The following is a 22,456-nucleotide window of genomic DNA, read 5'->3' on the forward strand; positions in this document are numbered from 1 at the left end:
ACACTCTCCCCTTCATAGACACCCCGTCTGTCATTGTAACACTATAGCCAAACTGGACGTTGTACATACAGAAACTGTTCACATTGCTACACACTCCCTCAATTCTGGATCCGCTGATGATCCATACCTGAGTACTTTAGAACATCTCTAACTTCACTTTGTAATCTTACTCTCACCACTTCAGTTTTTCCAGCTGCATGGAAACACGGCAATGTGTTCCTTCTGATAACAGACATCCTCTGCTGATCCTCTGATGCTTGCAAACTAAACTGACATCCATGCTGTCTTTTCCTGCTAAGCTGCTAGATATGCTGTCAGCACACAACTTACTACCTATTTAGAATCTAATCATCTTGATTACTCTCAGTCCGCATTTTAGAGCCGCCCATAGAACCTAGACAGCTCTATTAGGAGCTAAAGATGATATCCCCAGAATCTTGGATAAAGACCATGATCCTCTTGGACTTCTCCACAGAATTTGACAAGGTTTCCCATGTTATCCTAAAAACTTTACTAAGGGATCACTTGATGTGTTTCATTACCGTCTTATTCTGAAAGTTCAGAGTTATTCACAAGTTCATCACATGATTTTCTTCTTTTAGTCCTTATAAGAGGAGGGAGCCATAATACGGTTTCCAAAAAGAACGTCTTTATTTCTGTTTCATCAATACTTTGCACTCCAGCCCAGTTAACGCGTTTTGTCCTGAATTTGACTTCATCAGGGCTGTAATTTAAACATACATATTTACTTTTCAAAATTGGATTGCACCATAGTCTCTAAACATTTAAACAAACATTAAATAAGCACATGACTTATACAAAAACATAAACCATTATGACTCCCCACACCCTCCTACAATTCAAAATCACAAAGAAATATCTCCACATGTATTATTTATATATTACACCCAGGAAAGAGTAATTCATGATTCCACCTCACAAAACAAATAAAAATTATCAGTATTATGTAACTTTATGCTTACACCACCTTCTTTTTCTAATATGTGTGGCCTCTATGAACCGGGATAGCCGTCTACTAAAATACCTATTTATCAAGTAATTGAAAACAAGTGAATATTTCCTCAGTCTACTCACTTTGCGAAATCGTGTAGGAATTATCTGGATTCGGATTGAGCCAGTATGAGTATGGCATTAAAGGAACAGTTTCTCCCCAGTGGGATCTGGAGAGAAAATGCCAAAAGGGGGGCTCCATAACTATTTTAACTTTACTTCATGAACACATTTATATCTCAATCACAAGTTGCTACTTGTTGGCCACAGTACAAGCTAATTAAATTCTACTCTTGTATCTGTCATAAACTACTTGTTGTCATTCCTCTTCCGTAGTTGTCTCTTCCCTACTGTTCAGTCAGGATGAATACTGGAATGTGTGATGACGTCACGGAATGCTTGGGTGTTTGTTTATGTGTGGAGTGTCAGTTGGTGGATGCAGGCTGAGCAGCAGGGAGGCTGCTCCTGGTGGGGCTACGCTTTATCTACTTTTCTCCTCCTACTCATCTACCTGGAACCAAGCCTGAATAAAGTTACCTTGTTTATACACCTGGTCTATGGATCTTCCAATTGCAACATTTTGGCGATGATTTTAAGGAACCTACGCATTGAGGAAATAAATTGTATATAAAGGAGCCAAGAAACTAAGGACTCTTCTAAAGACGTTGATACACGTCAAGTGAAACTTCAAGGAAATGCCCTGACCAACCCCACCTGTGTCCTTTACTACTTGGACAGCCTGCAGCCGTGGGCGTTTAACCTTGCACCTCTAATTTTCCAACAGCCTACCGTGCAACTCTCTGTCATCCTGCTGTGAGGAGTTGTGCTTTTCATGTTCCTAAATCCAAGCAGACTCATATGTTACCATGCCTGAGGTAACGCAGGAGCAGAGTAGTCTTACATGTGACACTGTTCCAGTTTATGCTTAAAACGCTTTATTTTCAACTCCTCAGCTTTACTTAAGGCCCAGCGCCTCACTTGTTAAAATCAGTGCTTGCCCGTTAGGAACCAGAACTATAAGTGTGTTTTGGCACGCTCTACAGGGGAGTAGTGTTGTTTCTTCCCTGCGTGCCCTTTCTGAGTCTGTTCTCGGGAAAGTGACAGGTTCCGAGTTGGAATACCCGTTTGCCACTTGGATTTAAGCCATACGACTCCCTTGGAAAATTTGTTTTGTGTTTTACTTTGATTGTGGCGAGTCTCTATATGCAAGGACGTCCAAGGGGCCACACAGCATCAATATTGGCACTTTCAGACATGGTGCATGGCAACCCTCAACACAATATTGTACTTTAATTAATTGGTCTTTCACCCAGTGGAGTGTGAAGAGAAGCACCTGATGCAGATCAAGCGCTGCGGAGGCAGTCTGTACCGGTAGCTTGTGAAGTCAACAGTGGTGAGACTGTTTTTGTCTGTTATTTTTTTACTACAGTTGAGACCTGTTTGGTCTCTTCAACCGCTCTATTGCCATTTGATTTGTCGCACAAGCTTTGTTTGACACGCTTACACTTTGCGCGTGCATTAATTCTGAACTAACTGACTCTGGCACTGCGCGCACAACCTCACCTGCGGTGCCTTCGTGGGATTCTGCCTGACGCTCTGTTCACTGAGGGATCTTCTAAGATGGATGTACCTGTCAGGGGACACTTTTGGATCACCTACGCGCCGGGAGTTATCCGGCGCGATGCTGACAGCATGCCGCCATTTTAGGGTCTGACTTAGCACGTCAAGGTTGAGGACACGGATACGCTATTCTAATAGGCGCAACATTCCTGCAAGCTAGATTGACCCCCTGTCAGCCTCTGATGTTTGGCTCATCTGTTCAAGCCATCAAACACATGCAGTTTGTGTCCTGTGTTCATTCCCAGCACATCCGCGATTACCCGCGCCACAGCATATTGTTTGCCTATAACTACATCAAACTCATTAACAAGGGTTTCACGTTGGTTGAGGACTTTCGCGTGAGAGACCGCTCACCGGAGTTCAAGTCTTTCTACTTTCATTAATATGCCTTTAATTATAATGCATGCCTTTTTCTGGTGCAAGTGTGTTTGCGGTCATGTTTTGTTTTGGGGTATTAGATCCTTTACCACTGGGGTGGTTTGTTCTCCAGGGTGGTTTTTACCCTGTTGTGTGGAGGTTACTCCTTTTTCAAGTATAGTGTGAGCCCATTTAAGGGGAGGTTGTGGGGGCGGTTAGTGCCTCAATTCAATTTTCAGTTTAGTTTTCAAGTGTATAGAGTGTACCCATTTACGGGGAGGTTGTTGGAGCTGTGAGTGCCCCAGTCTGTTTTCTAGTGTATAGAGTGTACCCATTTGCAAGGAGGTTGTGGGGTCGTTGAGTGCTCCAGTTCATTTTCAGTATAGAGTGTACCCATTTACGGGGAGGTTGTGTGAGCTGTGAGTGCCCCAGTTTGTATTCAAGTGTAGAGTGTACCCATTTTTGGGGAGGTTGTGGGGGGGGGGGGGGTTAATGTCCCTAAGCCATGCCCTCTCAATTTTGCTCTTCCCCAAGGGAGGGGGATGGGGCGTGCATGTTTGTTTTGCATCTCTATCTTGCAATGCTCCTTCCACTTTTCCTGATATATTTTATCTATTGTTATAGGTACATTTCATACATGTATATTTTGGAATGTTTCTTCCATCTTTTCTTTTGTAATGTAATGTAATGTAATGATGTTTTTACTCTGGTACTACATTTCTGCTTTTAGTTCCCTAAGGAAAGGGGATGTGTCACAAACTACTTGTTGTCATACCTCTTCCGTAGTTGTCTCTTGGGTGTTTGTTTATGTGTGGAGTGTCAGTTGGATGTAGGCTGAGCAGCAGGGAGGCTGCTCCTGGTGGGGCTACGCTTTATCTACTTATCTCCTCTTACTCATCTACCTGGAACCAAGCCTGAATAAAGTTACCTTGTGTTGGAAATACTCCACTCCCACACCGGAAAGGGTGGTGGTAACGGGGTCTCTCCAGACACACAGTGGTAGCTTGGCTCGAGTGGTCAGGAATCAGGCACCGTGCTAAGCATACGTCATACCCATACAATAACCATGCGTGCATCCGTTCCAAAAACGACTCTACACCGTAAAAATTATGAAAATATCTTTCTTTATCTTCTTTTTCTCTTAGTTGCTGATTAAATAAATAATAACACAATCACAATATACAAGGCTTTTTAAATAGTGCAGGTCAAATATATACTGGCTTAATGATTCAATAAATAGGGGTGATCATAAATAATTAAGGCATAAATATAAGTGCAATACATACAGGCAATTAAATATTCTGAGGCAATAAATACTGCAAACCAATAAATATTGTGCGACAATAAATACTGTGGAACAATAAATACAGTGAAGCAATAAATAAGTTAAATACAATAAATACAGTGCTCTCAATAAATAATTAAAAGCTGACAGTGACACTTATAGAATCAGATTACATTTAGATTTCTATGGGCTGATTTGGCCCAGTCACAGCTTGTGGTTAGATGGATGGCTTGAGGGTGTCTACTCCCTGGCTTGGACAAGGCTGAGGCCTAAACTGAGGTAGATCAAGGGGGGAATACTAGAGACCTGGCTCTCTCACTCTACACAACCCCTCTGAATTAGTCTCAGCTCACCTCTGGCACAATCAAGCTGGTTCCAGCACCTCTCTAGCTCCTAGGGTAGTCTCTCAGGATTCCACAGGGCCTTAGGCGCCCTCTATTCCACTTACTGCCATTTTTCTGAAGCTCCGACGCCGCTGGAGTCGTGTCGACGCCGTGAGGCGGTTCCGGTTCGATGTCGGCGGCCTCGGCACAATGTCAGTTCTTGACGACGCCGGTAGGCGGTTCCGGATCGATGTCGGCGGCCTCGGCTCGATCTCGACCTCCGATTCGATGACGTCGGGCAATCTTGGCTCGATGTCGACTTCGGGCGGCTCCGGTCCGATGGCGACCTCAGGTTCGATGACGTCGGCCGGCCTTGGCTCGATGTCGACTTCCGGCGGCTCCGGAGTGCGATCCCCACTCCCGACCTCCGGTGCTCCTCTCCTCGGGTTCCGGCGACTCCGGAGTGCGACCTCCACTCCCGACCTCCGGCACGATTCTCTCAGGTTCCGGCGACTCCGGAGTGCGATCTCCACTCCCGACCTCCGGCACGCTTCACCTCGGTCTCCGGCGACTCCGGAGGGCGGACTTCACTCCCCCGTCGACGCCGCTCACTCGACCTCGGGTGACTTCCTCCTCGACCTCTGGTACTCTCTACGACCTCCGTCGGCGCCCTCTCTCAACCTCTGGCGGCTCCGGGTACGACGTCTGCTTTTCCAGTCAGCGCCGCTTCTCCACCTCGGGCTCCGGGTCTCAGGCTTCTCGACGTCGGACTCCAGGGAAACCAGTATCCAGGTCAGGATCTTGCTGTTCTTGGATTCTAAGGCCTGTTCCTGCTGTCCAGGTCCTTAAGATGGTTTTTCTTGCTTCTTCCCACACAGGGCTCCATGCTGGGCTCAGTCAGTAGGGACTAGTATCAAGGGTGGGTTTATGGACCCCACTCCAGGCACAAGTTTCCACCCCTGCTGCCTCACTCCTTCCTCCTTCAGGTTTCTGCTGCTCACTCCTCACCAGTCAGGTGCCAACTGCCAACTCCAACTGCCAACTCTCTGTCTTAGCTTCCCAACATTCTAAACCGCCTCCAACTGTCACAGGGCTCCAGAATGTTGTAGAAGGTTCTAGTAGGTTCCAGTGGGTGCTGATGATGTCACAGGTGGCCACCATTTTGTGCTCCAGGCCCTCAGACAGAAGTTCCAGGGGTAGATAAAATGGCTCCCTGAATCTGCAGCAACACTAAAAAATCTGGTGGTTCCCAAAAAGGAAAAAAACCAACAGGGTTTGAGGCAAAAGTGGGACAAAATAAATAATGATGAGGAGGGACCACCCAAAGGGCTGACAGGTCTAACACCTTGTTTATACACCTGGTCTATGAATCTTCCATTTGCAACATTATCCTACTCACACACAACACCCTCTTGACCCATACACACATTTATTCTGTACTTTAACCCTTCTTTCATTCTAGCATTCAATCAATTCCTCACAGTTAAAGTCGCAACCCATCCACTCTCATTTAGTGGCTTACTCCGTTGATTCCATCGTCCCTCACCAGCAGAGTAAGGCAGACAAGAATGCGACGGTGCCGATACCGGGTAATCATTTTTCTCATAGCCTACCATTGCGTCCTGTGCACATTCTATAATGCGCCCTCGCAAAGCAGAATCTCGCAGACTTCAAGTCTACCAATTCCTCATGCCCATCATAGACTCAGCCTATGCCTCACTATCCATTTGCTTCGTTGTTTTGGTTCCTATCGGACAAAACACCCCAAACTTATCGTCACAGTAAAAAATACTATGATATAGGTAATCCTGCCCTCCTCATTGCGCCATATTTTGTGAGCGCTCCATTCAATCAAAACGCTAGAAGTTTCAAATGAGCCATTCACCGAGTGTGCGCATATTAAAGGCCTGACAATTGCAACGTCTCCCCAAAAATCTGATCTAGCATTACGTTTTCACGTAAAGCAAGCGTCATATCCATTTACAGGGCTCCCAAATTCAAATGAGCCTATCACCTGATCCTTTACAGGAATGGCGGATCTGAAATAAAAATGCTATCCTCTAAGTAATTTGTGTTCACTTTATTGAAAATGGACTCTCTATGTCGGTCACACCATAGAAATTTGAATGACGCAACGAGAATATGAGCTTAAAACGCCACCCAATCAGGACTCTTGGAATTTAAAACAGACCAATCATATGAGACTACCGTACTGGAAATGTTGTAGTCCAATTCTCGTATCCCGCTATGTTGTGAGAGAAATTAGTCTAAAGTGAAAAAATACCATACGACTCAATCATTAACACATTTATTTCAAAACATAAAGTCAGCATAAAAACGATGGGGCATATTTACAAGGGCTTTATCTCTGCTTTTTTGGCTTTTAAAGCCAAAAAAGCAGAGATAAAACTATCGCCCTATTAACAAGAGGGTGCTAACATGCATTAGCGCATGTTAACACCTTTTTACCCAACGCCTCCCTTTGCATCTCTAATGAGATGCAAAGTGGGCGTTACTGGGCAGGACAACCTTGTAAATATCGCTGATGTTCACATCGCGATATTTACAAGGCTGCCCCAGCATTTTAGCACACGTTAGTTTTTGGAGAAAACCGCTGTTTTCTCCAAAAACTAACGTCTGCTAAAATGCAGACTTACCTATCCCTAACATTGGGGTGGATTATGCTGATACGACCCTATGGGTCGTATCAGCAAGGTTATCGCAATTTTGCAGGGAACATCGCTTGAAAACCAGCAATGTTCCCTGCAAAATGGCGATAACCTCGCTATCTCTGGAATCTTTATCGCCCTGGAGAAACGTGATGTTAATAACACGCTACCAGGGCGATAAATTCCAGAGATAGCCTGCGATAACAAAATTATCGCTAAGCACGGCCAGCGATAATTATCGCTGGGCGTTGATGATATGCCCCGATGTTCTCTCAACTTGTGGAGGACTTTACGCGTGGGTCCCACTACATAAATTCTTACCATACATAAAGAATATCGACATAAGACGCCACCCAATCAGTGTTTCTGGATTTTACATACCAAACAACGAACCTTGTCAACAGGTGTCCAGTACAAAGAAAACTCGCCAAGCGCCTCACATGTATTCCCCTTACAAATGGGATTCCATAAATCACTAAATGAGTTAAAAACGTCTGGACCCTGAAATAGACCAATCAAAGCAGAGTCCATCCGCATTACATGACTTTACGAAAGACAGTCTATCACTCGGTCCAATCATAGTTCTATAAACAATATACAATCCTCCTTGTATACTGTTGTGGTAAGTGGTATACTGGTTAAAAAACATGTATTTCCTCCAAGAGACCACACTTATCCATTGTTACTATCACCGAAAAAGACATTATCAAGTGCAAAGAAAGTGCCCAAATAGACCTATCCTAGGGAGCACATACAATGTGTCCACTACATAACCCACCAATACATATTCCAAACATTGTGTCCTGATATGTCAAATAATGCTAAATCTAAATGACAGTTTGACACCCGGCGAAACCAGTAAAGTTCAAACAGTGTCAAAACATAGCAGAATTACTTGCTAATACCACAGTCCACGAGAAATGTAATTAACAAAATATGAACCATGCCTTCAAGCAAAACCTATCCTGATGTATTGAAAGGTGCCCCTCATCTATTGGGTCAGCCCCTGAAATGTTCAACGCATAAAGAATGTCTAGTTGACCCTCCTTGGGGTACGCATACACTCTGTCAACAACATGATGACCAACTAATGAAGGTTACGAAAATCAAGTCTTTCCCATATGCATTCATGATCTAATTCTACAAACAAAATGTATCCTGGAATATCGGGAGGAGTCTTTCGCTGGAAGACTATTATTATGGCCAAAACCATCCCAGAGTAATGTTCACACTACTATGCAGTGACGAGAACACATCCATACTCTGTAGTAAACAAAACAACCATTCTTAGGTAAACAAAGTCCATTGGCTAGCATACATGAAACATCATAAAAAAATAGTGCAGCTCACTCCCCATATGTAATCTTTGTTGCAATGTTCTTTATCTGCTAACCAACCTTGCCTCCGCTTTGTGAAGTCTTAACTCCAGGTTGCCTCCCCTTGAATCTTTCTCAATCTTTTGTAAGCCATGAAATCTGAAATCCATGCTACTAGGGTGACAATCTTACATATGCTGGGCCAAAGGTGAACCATTGTGTTGAAATATGAATACAGGCAAGTATATAAAATACATGACAGTAAAGTGCGTACTCCTACGATGCAATCCTAACTAGATGTACCTAAGTGTATCTAGCATGTATATGGGTGTATAAGCCAAGAATCCCTCTAGGATAAAGTCAACCCCATTACCTGAAGTGAGAGACTGTGGGACTTCGTCTTGGTCTCGAGATGGACACCCTACAAGGGATGTCAGACCACTGCTAGCCGGAGTGTTTGCGTGCAGGAGCCTCAGTGTCTGTGTGTCGGCATGGAAGTCCTTTTCTCCTCTGACTATTTCAGCCAGATATGGTGTATATATAAACAAAGTGATACCCCCTGGGGATATACCTTGCGGTGTCATGTCGGACTAGGATGACGGAAGGAATGACCCATATACATAGTTATTATGCAGGAGATGGTAGGCCTGCTGTCCTACTGGGATTCCTAAGAATCCTCATGCATAATGAATGAGGCTTAAGCTTTTCGGAGAAAACCCCATGACATCTTTGGACATTACCGTAACTAGGTAAAAGGTCAGTACTAAGAACAGTTATGCAGTGTAATGGTGGGGAAGAATATAGGTGAAAGGTGAGGTTATTATCTGAGCCTATATTGGGGTACCTATATACTCCTCATCCGCCTGGACGACATACAAAAAATTCTACATACTGCTAAACGTGGTACGCAACTATTAATAACTCCTTTAAAAATAGTACCTAAAAATGTAAAATTTCTAATAATGCTGAAAAGAAAAAAAGTGCATGCCATAAAAGTCTGTACTAAATAACTAAATAAGTTTGTGTATATATAGTCTGAACAATGTGCGACTGAAAGCCATGCAGTTTAGAAAAAGTTTTTAATTTAAAATTCCAAATTTGGTTATTTTTGAAAAAGGACAGATTTTCCCAGCACACGATGAGTCAAATGTTTATGGGTCCTGGCTGGGAGACGCAACATTACTGTTGCCTGCAATCGCAGACGACGGTCCTTGCAACACCTCGCAGATCAGGTCAATCGAGCACAGATGTTCCTCTGTATTCACCACAGTCTTTGCTGGGGGTGTACTAGTGTCATCTGAGACCTGAGTATTTGTTGAGGAGCTGGTATCCTTCCCGACAGGAGCTGAAGAATCCCGTGGTGGCTCTAAGAATGTAGACATCAACATTGGTATACGCTGAAGACACTGCAGAACATGGGCCGTTATCGGGTCCAGTAAAGCATCAATGTCCGGTGAAGCAATTGTTGGACGTGTTAGACAGAGGTCCAACACGCATTCTTGTCTGCAGAACAGGCATCAGAAGAGAGGCAGAATATAGTTGATCTAGACTGGTCTAAATGACAAGAACCAAGACTCGCTCAGTTCTCGGAGACGAGGTGTGCCCAGATGGATTACCATGCGATCACGGTATCGGCGCACTAAGAGCGTTTTATCCATCTCCTTGGTGACTGGGACATCCATTGCATAGCAGAAAAAGGACAATCAGGATACCTGCTATTAGAAACAGTATCAGCGGAAACCCTCCAAAAATGCTTCAGAATATGGAGTGTATAAAGTTGGGAATGACTCAGAGGATTGTCTGAAGGGTGCTTAACAGTCCTGAACCTATGTTTTTAAGTAGGTGGTGTTGCAGGGATTCTGCTTATGCGCAGAACTATGCGCAGGAACCCCGGCCCTCAGTGAATTGCGGTGTACCAAAAACTCACCTCAGAACCCAGAACCCCCTATCCGGCCAGCATCAGTGTCCCATTCGTTATCCGAGGTTTAGCTCGGCGGTCCCAATGTATAGACAACCAAGAACAAGCGACTTAGTATATTTCTCAGGAATGGTGGGAATCAGAAACACCTTTTCGTAATTATTCTCGTACCAGTCCACGACAGAATAAACAGAGACATGGGAAACGTTTAAAGAGTTTATTTTATAAACCTCGTGTCCTAATATGCAGCAGTTTGGCTAACATTAGCAGACAAACGATTAAAATCAAAACCATCAGCATAGTTACAATACCATAGAAAATGAAATGAGCAATCATGCTAAAATGACAGTGGCTCTAGGTCACCTTCCTTTCTCTAACACACTAATAGTATTATTAGACTAATAAAAGGTCCCTAGGCTTGAATGGGGAACCCCATACCGTATAGATCAGCTCAGAGAGTTCACATCACAGGATCAGCTATGCTCTGCTCCTAGGAACGCTCTTCTTCCGAATGTGTTGAAAACATGTAACACTGGAATATTAAAAGCATTCGACTTTCAGGTATTTGCAGCTGCGTGCGTGTTATGGCTAAATTAGTGGGCCGATCAACCTGAACTCAACAACATGCACCGTCTAGCGATCCAGACTGTTTCTGTTACACTGTGTACAGACCAAGGTCGCTATTCTCTGTTTAAGATGTTAACAACAGACAGTTCTCATGTGAAGCAAAGTCGAGTAAGCATTTCTCAATTCTAATAACATGTGACTACAGTGTCGTGTGCAAAAGCAGCAAAAGCGGCAAGATGGCTTTCTAACATCTAACGCGGTTATGCTAACTTAGCGTTGTACATAGGTAGATAACGATCTTCACTACAGTGGACAATACCCATCATATCAGACATGTTAAAGATACTTTGTACTATTTCTGTGAAATGGAAAGTGCAGTTTGTTTGAACTAGTGCCTGTATCTTAGCCGAGGACCTTGCAACCTGGCGATCATAAGTTTCTTGGGCGGAGGTTAAGGGCACAGTTTGTTGTAAAAGCATGGCTTTCATCCGGCTCAGAGTATCAAACCGTATAAAGGAAACATTCAATGAAGGCCATAACGGCGCCTCCCTGACTGTATGGATCGGTGGAAACAATACTTGCATACAGCAAGTAACCTTGGAGCTTACAGTGACAAGATATGCGATGCCTGGGAGCATCCCACAACAACCTTGATCGTTCAGCAGCAAGTAACTCCCATTCGAAAGCCACTTAAACACCGAATTAATCACGGCAACTGGGGACCCTTTCAAGTGACAGGACATGTTAGGAACTGAACCATTACAGGCCCTGTGAAGCATAATATCCTAGCATATGAGAGATCCACTTAATGAATTCTCGCAGTTGGTACCGCTAAGGAACACTTCCATGTCCCCATTCCTACGTCGAATTCTGTGTGTTAATTCCCAAGATTCCTTGATGAATTCCCTACCCATCGCTTCATATCTGCCCGCTTGTTGTTGTTCAAAGCAGTACTGAAACTGGAAACTTGTGACCAGCAGTGTTATATGGCCATGGATTAACCATTCTGTGGATGGTGACTCTGCCACAGTAAAAGGTAATTTGTCCAGTTTTTCAATACACAGCATTGTATATTTTGCTCCCCTTTGTGCCATTGTTATCTGTTTTTCTGTTAGATTATATGCAGTAAAGAGTGATGTACTGTTGATAAACCGCCAAGGCACATAACCAGCGTGCAATGATTGCAGCGTCTAGCTCGATAGCATAATAGAGCGGAGTTGAGATTGTCCGTGTTTTAGCAAGGACAAGTCCTTTTCTAGTATATCTATAGCAGAAGATACAATGTTGCCCAGTGAATAAATCCTGGATGTCAATGTAGTCAGACCGTTGTCAACTACTGGTAACGCCTTATCTAGGTTAATCTTATCTATTTCACAAAGTCTCTCCGCAGCTTCTTGTTGAGAGATTTTCCATATTTCATTATAGACAGCGTAATAGAAACGTTTCTGACGTGGCTTTCGGGAACCTAGTAAAAAATCCCTTAAATCCACCTCATCTGAGAGTAAGGATAAGTGCTGTTTCTCCTGTGGCAGTGTCGAGATTTTTAGCCAATCGAGGCACAACTTCCCAACACTGTATGATGTCACTACCCCTGGATGTTCTCTTTGTACATATCGTGGGTCTGACCTATGAATACTCAACCTTTCGGTTGTACCCTTGAATCTTGATTGACAGCCGTTGGTGTCTGTGGGCCAAACTAACCATCCTTCCAATTGGGGTCTGAAGTATTGTACTGCATGACGTCATCTATTGTATCCACACCACGTGATGTAAAATTGATGTGTAAAGGTGTGGGAAACCGTGGTGTATTCAAATCCTTATTCTTGGCTAGTCCAAGACAGGAAGTCTGTTGCACTGTTTCATTCAGACATATTATCTGTTGTGGAATGAGACACACTATAAATAGTGCTTCTGTTTCCTGAACTTGCCATTCTTTAGAACCCCAGACTGATTTTGTGTCTATCGTGTCCTTCCATAAGTCGAAACCCTGTTCAGACAGTTGGGAAATAAATGATGCAGAATAAATCTGTTTGGTGTTAGTCAGCATATTTTTCTGTGCAGGTGTAGGTGCAACCTTATATTACTACGAGGTCGGGTCAGAAGTGTTAAACCCTGAAAAATATAAGAATTTCTGTGCAAACGTTTTCGAACTACCTTTTGGTGGTGTTGGGCAATGTTCCCACTGGTGGTATGTGAAAACATTACGTGGGATACTGGATTTATGTAAAAAGTGATGACTAAAATGATGGTAACAGTATAGGCTATCAAAGTCAGATGTGTCCTCTAACATTTCATTGCTTGAAAATGCAGCAGAATTTTCCAAATCAGACAACAAATTATTTACAGTTTCAAAATCCCAATCATCAAAAAATGTCCTGGAGGTAATGGTATCATTGAGAGAAATTTTAAATAAATGTGGAATCTTTAAAAGTTCAGTGGTGTCAAATACATCATAATCAACTTTGTCCCAAACTATACCATCGGGAATTGAAACAGCTGTAATGTTCATGGAAAACAATTCTCTTTGTTCAGGATGAGATGATGTATGAGGTTTCAGGACCAAGTTCACATTAGATACTGCAGAGCATTCTGGGAAATACTTTCCATTTATGAGTAAACAAAAAACAGTTACCAGGCCAATCCAGAACAGAAAAAACAATATTGATGATATTATCCAAAGCTGGAGCCAAGGTGATACCAAGTAAGTCTTTTTTTGAAAAGTGTAAAATTCACACATTTGTTGCTTGTGGGAAACTGGGGCTGGCATTGTCTCTGGGTAACCGGGATCAAGAGAGAAGGTATAAAAATCGATGAAGTAGCCAGATGCAGTTTGATCAATCTTTGGTAGCTCGACAGGTTGTGTTGAACCGGCAGGTGTCTCTTGTTGAGGCAATTGATATACACGTCGGTGTTTGGCCGAATTGATATTTGTCTTTCATATGTTTCTTGAAGTTCCGTTTCCAGAGGAACGAGTTCCATTTCATTGTTGGAAACTCCATCATTTCAAATTGGTGACTCTTTGAATGTTATGAGTCTTTCTGCCTTTACTAACTGTATGGTAGTGAGAGGCTACCCAGGAGCCCACGAGGCCTACTATTCAGCATCGGCCACATAGGGTGGTTTGATCAGATCAATGGAGACAAATCTCTTCCCTTTTTTCCGGCAAGCGGCGGAAGAAGTACTGTTCTTATTTCTTTGACAGCCAGGATAGGTACAGGCTTTCTGTAGGATGGCCCAAACTCTTTCTTGTCCTCGATCATTTCTCTGACCAGATCCCCGACTTTTGGGACCCAGACAGGTATTGCCATGACTGATTTGACTTCCCCAGTGGCGGTCTGTTTGACTTGCACGTTGCTTAGTAGTGCCCGGGATTCATTTAGATCCTGTAAAACATCCAAACGTTTATTGATGTCAAATGGTTTTTCATCCGCCACTGGCCTTCACAATCGAGATCAGGTACCCACATTCTCATCCCAAATAGGACCTCATACGGAGTGACATCCCCTAGAGAACTTCTTGATATATTATTGAGGGCACGCTGTACCCCATATAGGTGATTGACCCAACTACCAACTGAACCTAAAACTCTTGCTGTTAAAGACTGCTTTAAGTCCCGGTTTTTCCTCTTCTCAACCAAATTTCCCTCGGGATGGTACGGAGAGGAGTACCGCAGTGTTACACCCAGACTTTCCATGGCTTCCTTATAAGCCTGAGAGCTAAACGGGGGGCCACTGTCAGAATGTAATATGGCTACTGCGTCTGTCCCTATAAAGCTTGCAAATCTTTTATAACAGTTCAAGCGTCAGCCAAGCGCTTAGGCCAGACCCATAGGAATCTCGAGCATAAATCCACTGCCACCAAGAAATACTTGTATGCCCCATCAGAGTGTAGGGGGCTGCAGTGGTTCAAATAGGCACAAGCCAGTGGTCTATCGGATATTAGTAAAGGGGTCTGCGCTGGATGTGCTACGGCGGAACCCTTCATCTTCTGACAGATGTTTTATTTTAAGACAAAATTCTCCGTCTGTTTTGTTAAACCAGGTCACCAATAGCATTTTTTCAATAATGAAACCATTGTGGTAATCCCTGCATGTGCAGAACCTAGACCCTTGTGTGCAGCTAGTATTAAACCCAATCTGCGATCCATGTTTGGTATTACTCTATCCCCCTCTGCCGGGACCTGAGCAGACGAAATGTTGTTTGCATCTAACTTGTGGGAAAACCTTTCGGTAAAGCGGGGCTGTTTTTGCGTCAAGCAATGACAGCTACCATTATCTGTCCGTCTATTCTTGTTTTTGAATGAGTGATTGCAGCTACGGCAGCAGTTCGTTCTGCCCCCCTTTGCGGCTTCATCGGCCAATGAATTCCCTTCAATGTGAACGTTATCATGTTGATAACTCAGCGTGTGTATCACGTGAACTCTTGGTAGTTTGTTTTTCAACTCAGCTACCTGTTCCCATAGCATTTTATGCTTAATTGTGCCACCTTTTGAGTCGTTAAACCCATTTTGACCCCAGTAGTGGAGGTATTTGTTGTATGACTGGACACAATAAAAAGAACTGCACACAATTAGGGTGGGGAATTCCCAATCCGTATTCATTAGTGCCAGTAATAGCGCTTTTAGTTCTGCCTGCTGAGCAGTACAGTCACCTAGAGACTGTGTCTTCGTATTGCTGGGATGGAACTTGCCATCCTGCATATGACTTTATACAATCGCACAAGCGGTGCTGTATTGCTGTTTACTTCCTATGGCCGGCTGAGCAGATCCGTCAGTGTAAATAATATATTCATATGATCTAGAGGCATTATTCATTTGGGAGAGGATATTCTTGTTCATATTGCTAGAATGCTTGTGTTTTAAACCTTGGGTCATATCTGTATTCTACATCTGTTGCAGTGAGAGAATTAGCCCAACGTATCCATCTTGGATGTAAATCTTTAGCATTAGGAAGGCTAGCCTTCGTAGCAGCCTCAGAGGTCGATACTGGAGTTATAACAATTATTCGTTTCCCCTGAGCCAGTGCTCTTTCTCTTACTACAGCGGTCTGTACTGCTGTTAGTATCTTTTCTGTAGAAGCAAAGTGCATTTCAGCGTTTGTGTACAAATGTGATTTGTATGCAATGGGTACAGTTTGGCCTTCATTGAAGGTTACGTAAGTATATCTAGATTGACCTGCTATAACGCGGATCACTAGATTGCGTATGTTTATGTGTATCTGCAAGTGTTTTGAACCTATCATGTCAGCTTGTAGGGAAGAAAGGATATCTGTGAGTTCCTGTGTCCAATGCCTAACTGAGAAATCATTTCTTATTAAGACGTAGAAAGGCTTTACTCTTTCTGCGTAATCCAAAATGTATGTTCTGCCAAAATTTAAAAATCTCAATATGGATTGTAAGTTCTTCAAAGATTTAGGAGGTTAAAGCAGCACATACTTTTCAAAAAATGTAGCTCCCAGACTTTTTCCTTCACTTGATAGCTAGTATCCCAAAAATAGGACATTAAGATCGGCTATTTTAGTTGAACTTGTAGCCCTCAGAGGCAAACCCCAAAAGTATTGTTTCATCCTGGGCAAGTGATCCTGTAAATCATCATCCATCAGATAAATATCATCTACATAGGACAATGCCTCTTCATCCAAATTCTGAAGTAATCCAGTAACCCTAGCGCTAAACAATGCGGGGCTATTTTATACCCTTGGGGGAGTTGATAAAATTGACCCTGGGAACTTAGCGTTGAGAATGCTGTTTAGTACCTGCTTTCAGGTGCTATATTTTGGGTGAAGAATCCATTTGAAATACCCAGTGTTGTTTTGTATTTTTTCCGCACAATGTTTTTTATTAATGCGGCACTGTGTGCATTCTGTACTGCAAATGTTTTTGTGCATGTGTTTAGATGTCGGTAGTCTAAAACTAGATGATGTGAATTGTCTGGTTTCATTACGGGAAACAAAGGATTATTCATTGGAGAGGTGCAAGTTTCAATAACACCCTGGTATTCAAGTTGATCAAAGATCTCCCTGACCTGTTTTTTCGCTTCTTGTTTTATTGGGTACTGTTTCTGTGGAGTTGGAGTAGTTTGTACTGGGATTGTATGGTGAGGTGAGTCAGCATCCCACCCAACATGGTTGCGAAATAGTGCTGGAGCAATATCTACCGCCCACTCCCGCACCTATGTGTATTTTAAGTAAATTGGAACGTGGTCGGAAAAAGCTGGTAAAAGTACTGTTTCTCCCTTTGGGCAATCAATAACAATTTCAGGCGGCCTTCTTTTTCAGCTAAAAGGATATCATGGCCAAAAGTCAGGTTCTCCCAAAAGAGACCTTTAGCTTTTCTGGGTTTGTCCCCCTCCATTTGGAGTGTTATATCATGTAACCTATGTGGGGCACTTACCCTTGTATCAGGTGTTTCCACCGTGATGTGCTCATTCAACTCCGCTGTCACCAGAAATTCCATCAGGTTCTGGTGAGCTATTGTTACTTCTGCTGCGCTGTCTAGCATCGTCAGAGCCCATTCCCCATTCAGAAGTTGAGTCCTCAGAAATCTGGGCATGTCTAACTTTGAGACCTGCTACCTTCTTCTTTTTAAATTGAGGTTTAGATTGTGGCTTGTCTTCTTTTTTAGAAGTGTAGCTTGAAGTGCGTTGCGTGTCTCTGGTCTTTGAACGCTCTTTCTTGGTGAACCCTGAAAGGGACAAGAGGAACGTGTATCAGTATCCTTATACTTGTCAGGTTTTTAAATGTTATCCCTATTCCTAAGGTTGTATCTCCTTTTGGAGGGCTCCTGTTGAGAAGACCCATTCGTAGATAGAGATCTGTTTTCTCTAAACATTTGGTTTTTATTGTTATTATCCCATTTATTCTTGGAAGAATCAGGTACTTGATTTGTGTTATCTTTTTCAGGACCACCCATGAGTTGGGTTTTTGTTGCTCTAGCTCCCAAACTATCTCTACCTAATTCAGCATAGGTGTCTGTGATAATCTTAGGTAATTCACTTTCCTGCTGTAAAGGAGTGAAATCCCTCAGGTACTGGTGTATTGCCACTTCTGCTGCCTCCCCTTTTATATTTGCTAATATTATAGTTGATACCTGGGCAAAATTACCTAATAATTTCATCCCTAAGTTCAGAGAAGGTTCTGCTCCATACTCAGTCTGTATCTGTATTAATACGTCTGGTATTACTGCTAATGACGGGATACCATGAGTTCTGGTATATGGCAGCGAAAACGGTACCCAAAGTGGTACAATCCTCTATCTGGGGAGCTATCCCCATTGGCAAGAAGATTGTTAGCATTCTGTGTTATTCTTGAGGGCTTGTAATGTGGAAATACTGCCTCCAGCTGTGTTATTTTTTGAGCTATCCAAAATGGCATTTGCTCACATTTAGTGGGCATTTTACCCATAACTGCGTATAGCGTTTGTGGTAGAATTTTAGTTGTAGAACTCTGAACTTGATTTGTTTGTGTTGCTCTTGTTGGCTAAAGTGTGAGTGTCCTCATCACGAACTGTGTCAAGTTTCTGTAAAGTTTTATTATTGGTGGTGAAGTGTGGCTCAATTATTAGAGCGGCAGACCCTGATGCAGAGGTCTAGCCCGGGACAAGGGTTCGATTCCCCGCCTCGGTGGGTCTTGGGCTCAAAAATTCCACGGACCTGATAATTCTCGCTTCAGTGCCTATTCCAATCATGGAGTCCCATTCTACAACTCTGGGCAATAGCTTGCTTAATCTTCACAACGGCCCCCACAACGCTAAGGATGCCTGGCCTCCACCTTGGGGGTGCCCAGGAGTGGACGCCTCACAGGGAAAGCCAGGATGGGTTCCACAGCGGTATTCGTACAAGCGCCTTGAGACCCTTGCGGGTGAGTAGTGCGCTATACAAGTATCAAATTTACATTTACATTTACATTATTTCTTTGTGAAGTGTACGTAAGTCTGCTACTGGCATTGTATCAATGTCTGGATGCGGTGTGTAAGCCGGAAGGACAGGCCAAGTGGCCCGTCCCTTCCAAGCGGACCTAGTCCTACTTTGTCTCTTGTATGGGGGAGGGCCCCTTTAAACCAGTTTATTTGCTCCTGGTAGGTGAGCGGAATTTCAATGTCCTCATACGGACAGTATTCCTATGGTGATTCATCTTCAGTGTAAGAATGAAATGTATTTGATTGTGCATCTGCTTGTGGGAATTTAACCCATGAATATAATACCTCTGTTCTATGTGATTTGTGAGCCTCAATCACGAAGGTTACTGTCCCACCCCTAGCTGTGACTCCGTAGTGTGTTAGCTTTTGAGTAAGGGCATTTCTAAAATGTTCTGAAATGTTAATTTCACCTTCCTCTTCTTCTACCCTGACTACAGCAGGATGTGCTCTCACAGCAGCGTTTCCTTCAGTCATTGTTGAAAAAACGTTTCTCAAGGAAGAGTTTCAAGGAAACGGAGATCAGGTTTTATGCACAATAGGAACAATTTGTCCTTCAAGCTTGATAAACCTACAGCCAATACATAGGATATGCCTATTCAACTGTGGTGGATAGTTCCCTTTCCACTCCAGACGTTTCTGTAAAAATGTTAGTAGGGGTCTTTGTGAATAGCACGACCAAACTACTCAGATTTTACTCCTAAATATGTACCAAACCAACGTTGGCGGCGCCATGTCGTGTAGTTCCTATAACCCTATATAGAATCTGCACATGTAGACAACATACACTATAGGATTGGTGTTAGACTGATTCTAGACACCCCTACCGGATAGTTTAGCCTGAGTACGAGCTAGCTCACAGTGCCACTAGAAACCCCTCTTTCCAAGAAGAGAATAGTTCTTGGCAACAATTGAACATGACAACTCTGTCCCATCAGGTATCGTGGAAACAGTGCACTACTTTTCGCTCAGTCACTCCTGCTCACTTTGTCTCAGAGAAATACACAGAATAAACGGTTGTGACGTTTTACAATAAGCATTTATTGAGCCAGCGTCATTCTAGTGTAAAGTAGGTGTACTGAAACAACCACTAGACAGTAACAGATATAAATTATTATAAGTACTAGCAGAGTAAAAGGATGGTAGATCTCTACCATTGTGTTAAAACAATGAATACAGGCAAGTATATAAAATACATGACAGTAAAGTGCGTACTCCTACAATGCAATCCTAACTAGACGTACCTAAGTGTATCTAGCATGTATATGGGTGTATAAGCCAAGAATCCCTCTAGGATAAAGTCAACTCCATTACCTGAAGTGAGAGACTGTGGGACCCCGTCTTGATCTCGAGATGGACACCCCGCAAGGGATGTGAGACCACTGCGAGCTGGAGTGTCTGCTTGCAGGAGCCTAAGCGTCTCTCGTCAGTGTGTCGGCATGGAAGTCCTTTTCTCCTCTAACTATTTCAGCCAGATATGGTGTATATATACACAAAGTGGTACCCCCTGGGGATGTACCTTGCTGTGTCATGTCAGACTAGGTTGACGGAAGGAATGCCCCTATACATAGTTAATAAGCAGGAGATTGTAGGCCTGCTGTCCTGCTGTGATTCCAAGAATACTAATGCATAATGAATGAGGCTTAAGCTTTTCAGAGAAAACCCCATGTCATCTTTGGACAGTACCGTAACTAGGTCAGTACTAAGAACTGTTATGCAGTGTAATGGTAGGGGAGAATATAGGTGAAAGTTGAGGTGATTACCTGAGCCTATATTGGGGTAGCTATATGGAACCTAACACCTGTGTCACCTCACCCCATAAAATTCCCACAATTGGGCACGTCTACAACATGTGAATATAAGTTCCAAGGGTCGAACAGCATTTGGGACAGTTTTCTTGTTTGGTCTGGTCTAATCTATGTAACCACTGTAGCGTGACATAATCCCTGTGTACGTTGTTAGACTGTATTAGCTTCAATCACGCATTACAAGTCACCCTCCTGCAGTTGCCCAGCACAGAGGCCCAGGCATGCTCGCTGAGCACTCCACCCACATCCTCCTCTCATTGTGTTGTCAGTGATAAGATACTGGCGACCGTATGCAGAATGAGAAGGGCAGACAGGCGTGAAATGAGCTTATGTTCTCCCCCATAACCAACAGTGTTTGATTCAGGACATGTGTGTCCGGTTCCTGTGGGAACCCTGGCCAAGCCAGCGTGCCAACCCAGCGTGTACAAGGAAGCAGCTGCCTGTGACATCCTATTGGCTGCCAAAGTCTGCATAACCCAGCATCCTCCCATCCGCATACAAATCCCCCAGGCAGTACAGGCCTCTGTCCTTCTCCCCATGCCTCAGGAATAGTGGCATCGAGGGGCATATGGTCTTATACCATGGAACTAATTGCTCTAAATAGATATATTCCTCTTGCGCATAATTTGCAGTGCAGTGGTCTCATTTAATATCCCTTTACCTTCTACCCTTACTCCCCTGCATGACACTGTTTGCCCGCCCCGGAGATCACTGCATTGAATTCCTATGTTATTTTACATTAAAGGCTTTTATTTATAAAGCATATCACTCACGTAGCCATGGGCTTGGGGGAAATGAACATTATCACAGGATATTGAGCCGACTGAAAGACTCGAACACGGATCCTAAGCTCCCCAGTAGGCAGCTCTCACCGCTGTGCCATATCCTTTGCCTAGCCATGTTGCAGGGTTCAGTACCATATGTGACCAAAAGAGGTCCCATGGGACACCTAGTGACAGCCTATGGTGCTGCACCCTCACAACACTGCTTGATTTAACGTGAAGTCGGAACTGATATTTTTACTCTTAGCGCTACGGCATCATTGCAGGGGTACTACAGAAAATATACACAATGGAGTTCTTTATTTTATTAAGGTGGGGCAGGTATATTTATTACATCGGTAAAAACATTGGGATTTATATTGCCAATAGCTCCAACTTTAACAAGTGCGAGACCTATTGCATTTCCAGTGCTCGTTTTGAGTTATTCGCTGTCTTGATTGTGGAGTTGTATTTGACTTATGTCATCACAGCAGCTATTATCTGTCCACAAAACAAGCCACATACGGGTTATTTTTGATTTCTACCACTAAGGAATATAAACATACGATTTAATGCACTGCAGCACAGCAATATTTGTCTGGCTCTGCCCCGTCCTGCTAACTTTTTAGAGGTACTAGCCTGTTGGTATACTTCCAGGTTTTTGTGAAGCCCAGTTCATCCCTTTCAAGTTGTATTTCTTTGTTGTCAAGTACATGTGCCTCAAACTAAAAATTCCCTGCAGCTGTTTCACTCCCACAATTAGCATGTCCTACAAACAGCTAGAAATCCAGAGAATAAAGGCTTGGTGTAGCCGAACACGAGGCAATTTTCCTTCGTCAGCTTCCAAGAGGGGGGTCTTTATGAGTGTTTGCTATCATACACAATGAGACTAATGTAGCTCAAAGAAAAGG

General features: G+C 43.4%; 1 protein-coding gene across 1 annotated transcript in view; it reads left to right on the forward strand.

The window, feature by feature from the left end:
• The window catches only part of CDHR2 (cadherin related family member 2), a 284,644-nt gene that overhangs the window by 254,685 nt on the left and 7,503 nt on the right, over positions 1–22,456 (forward strand). The gene's annotated exons all lie outside the window — the stretch shown is intronic.

Source organism: Triturus cristatus, chromosome 7 (assembly GCF_964204655.1).
Source record: "Triturus cristatus chromosome 7, aTriCri1.1, whole genome shotgun sequence".
Lineage (NCBI taxonomy): Eukaryota > Metazoa > Chordata > Amphibia > Caudata > Salamandridae > Triturus > Triturus cristatus.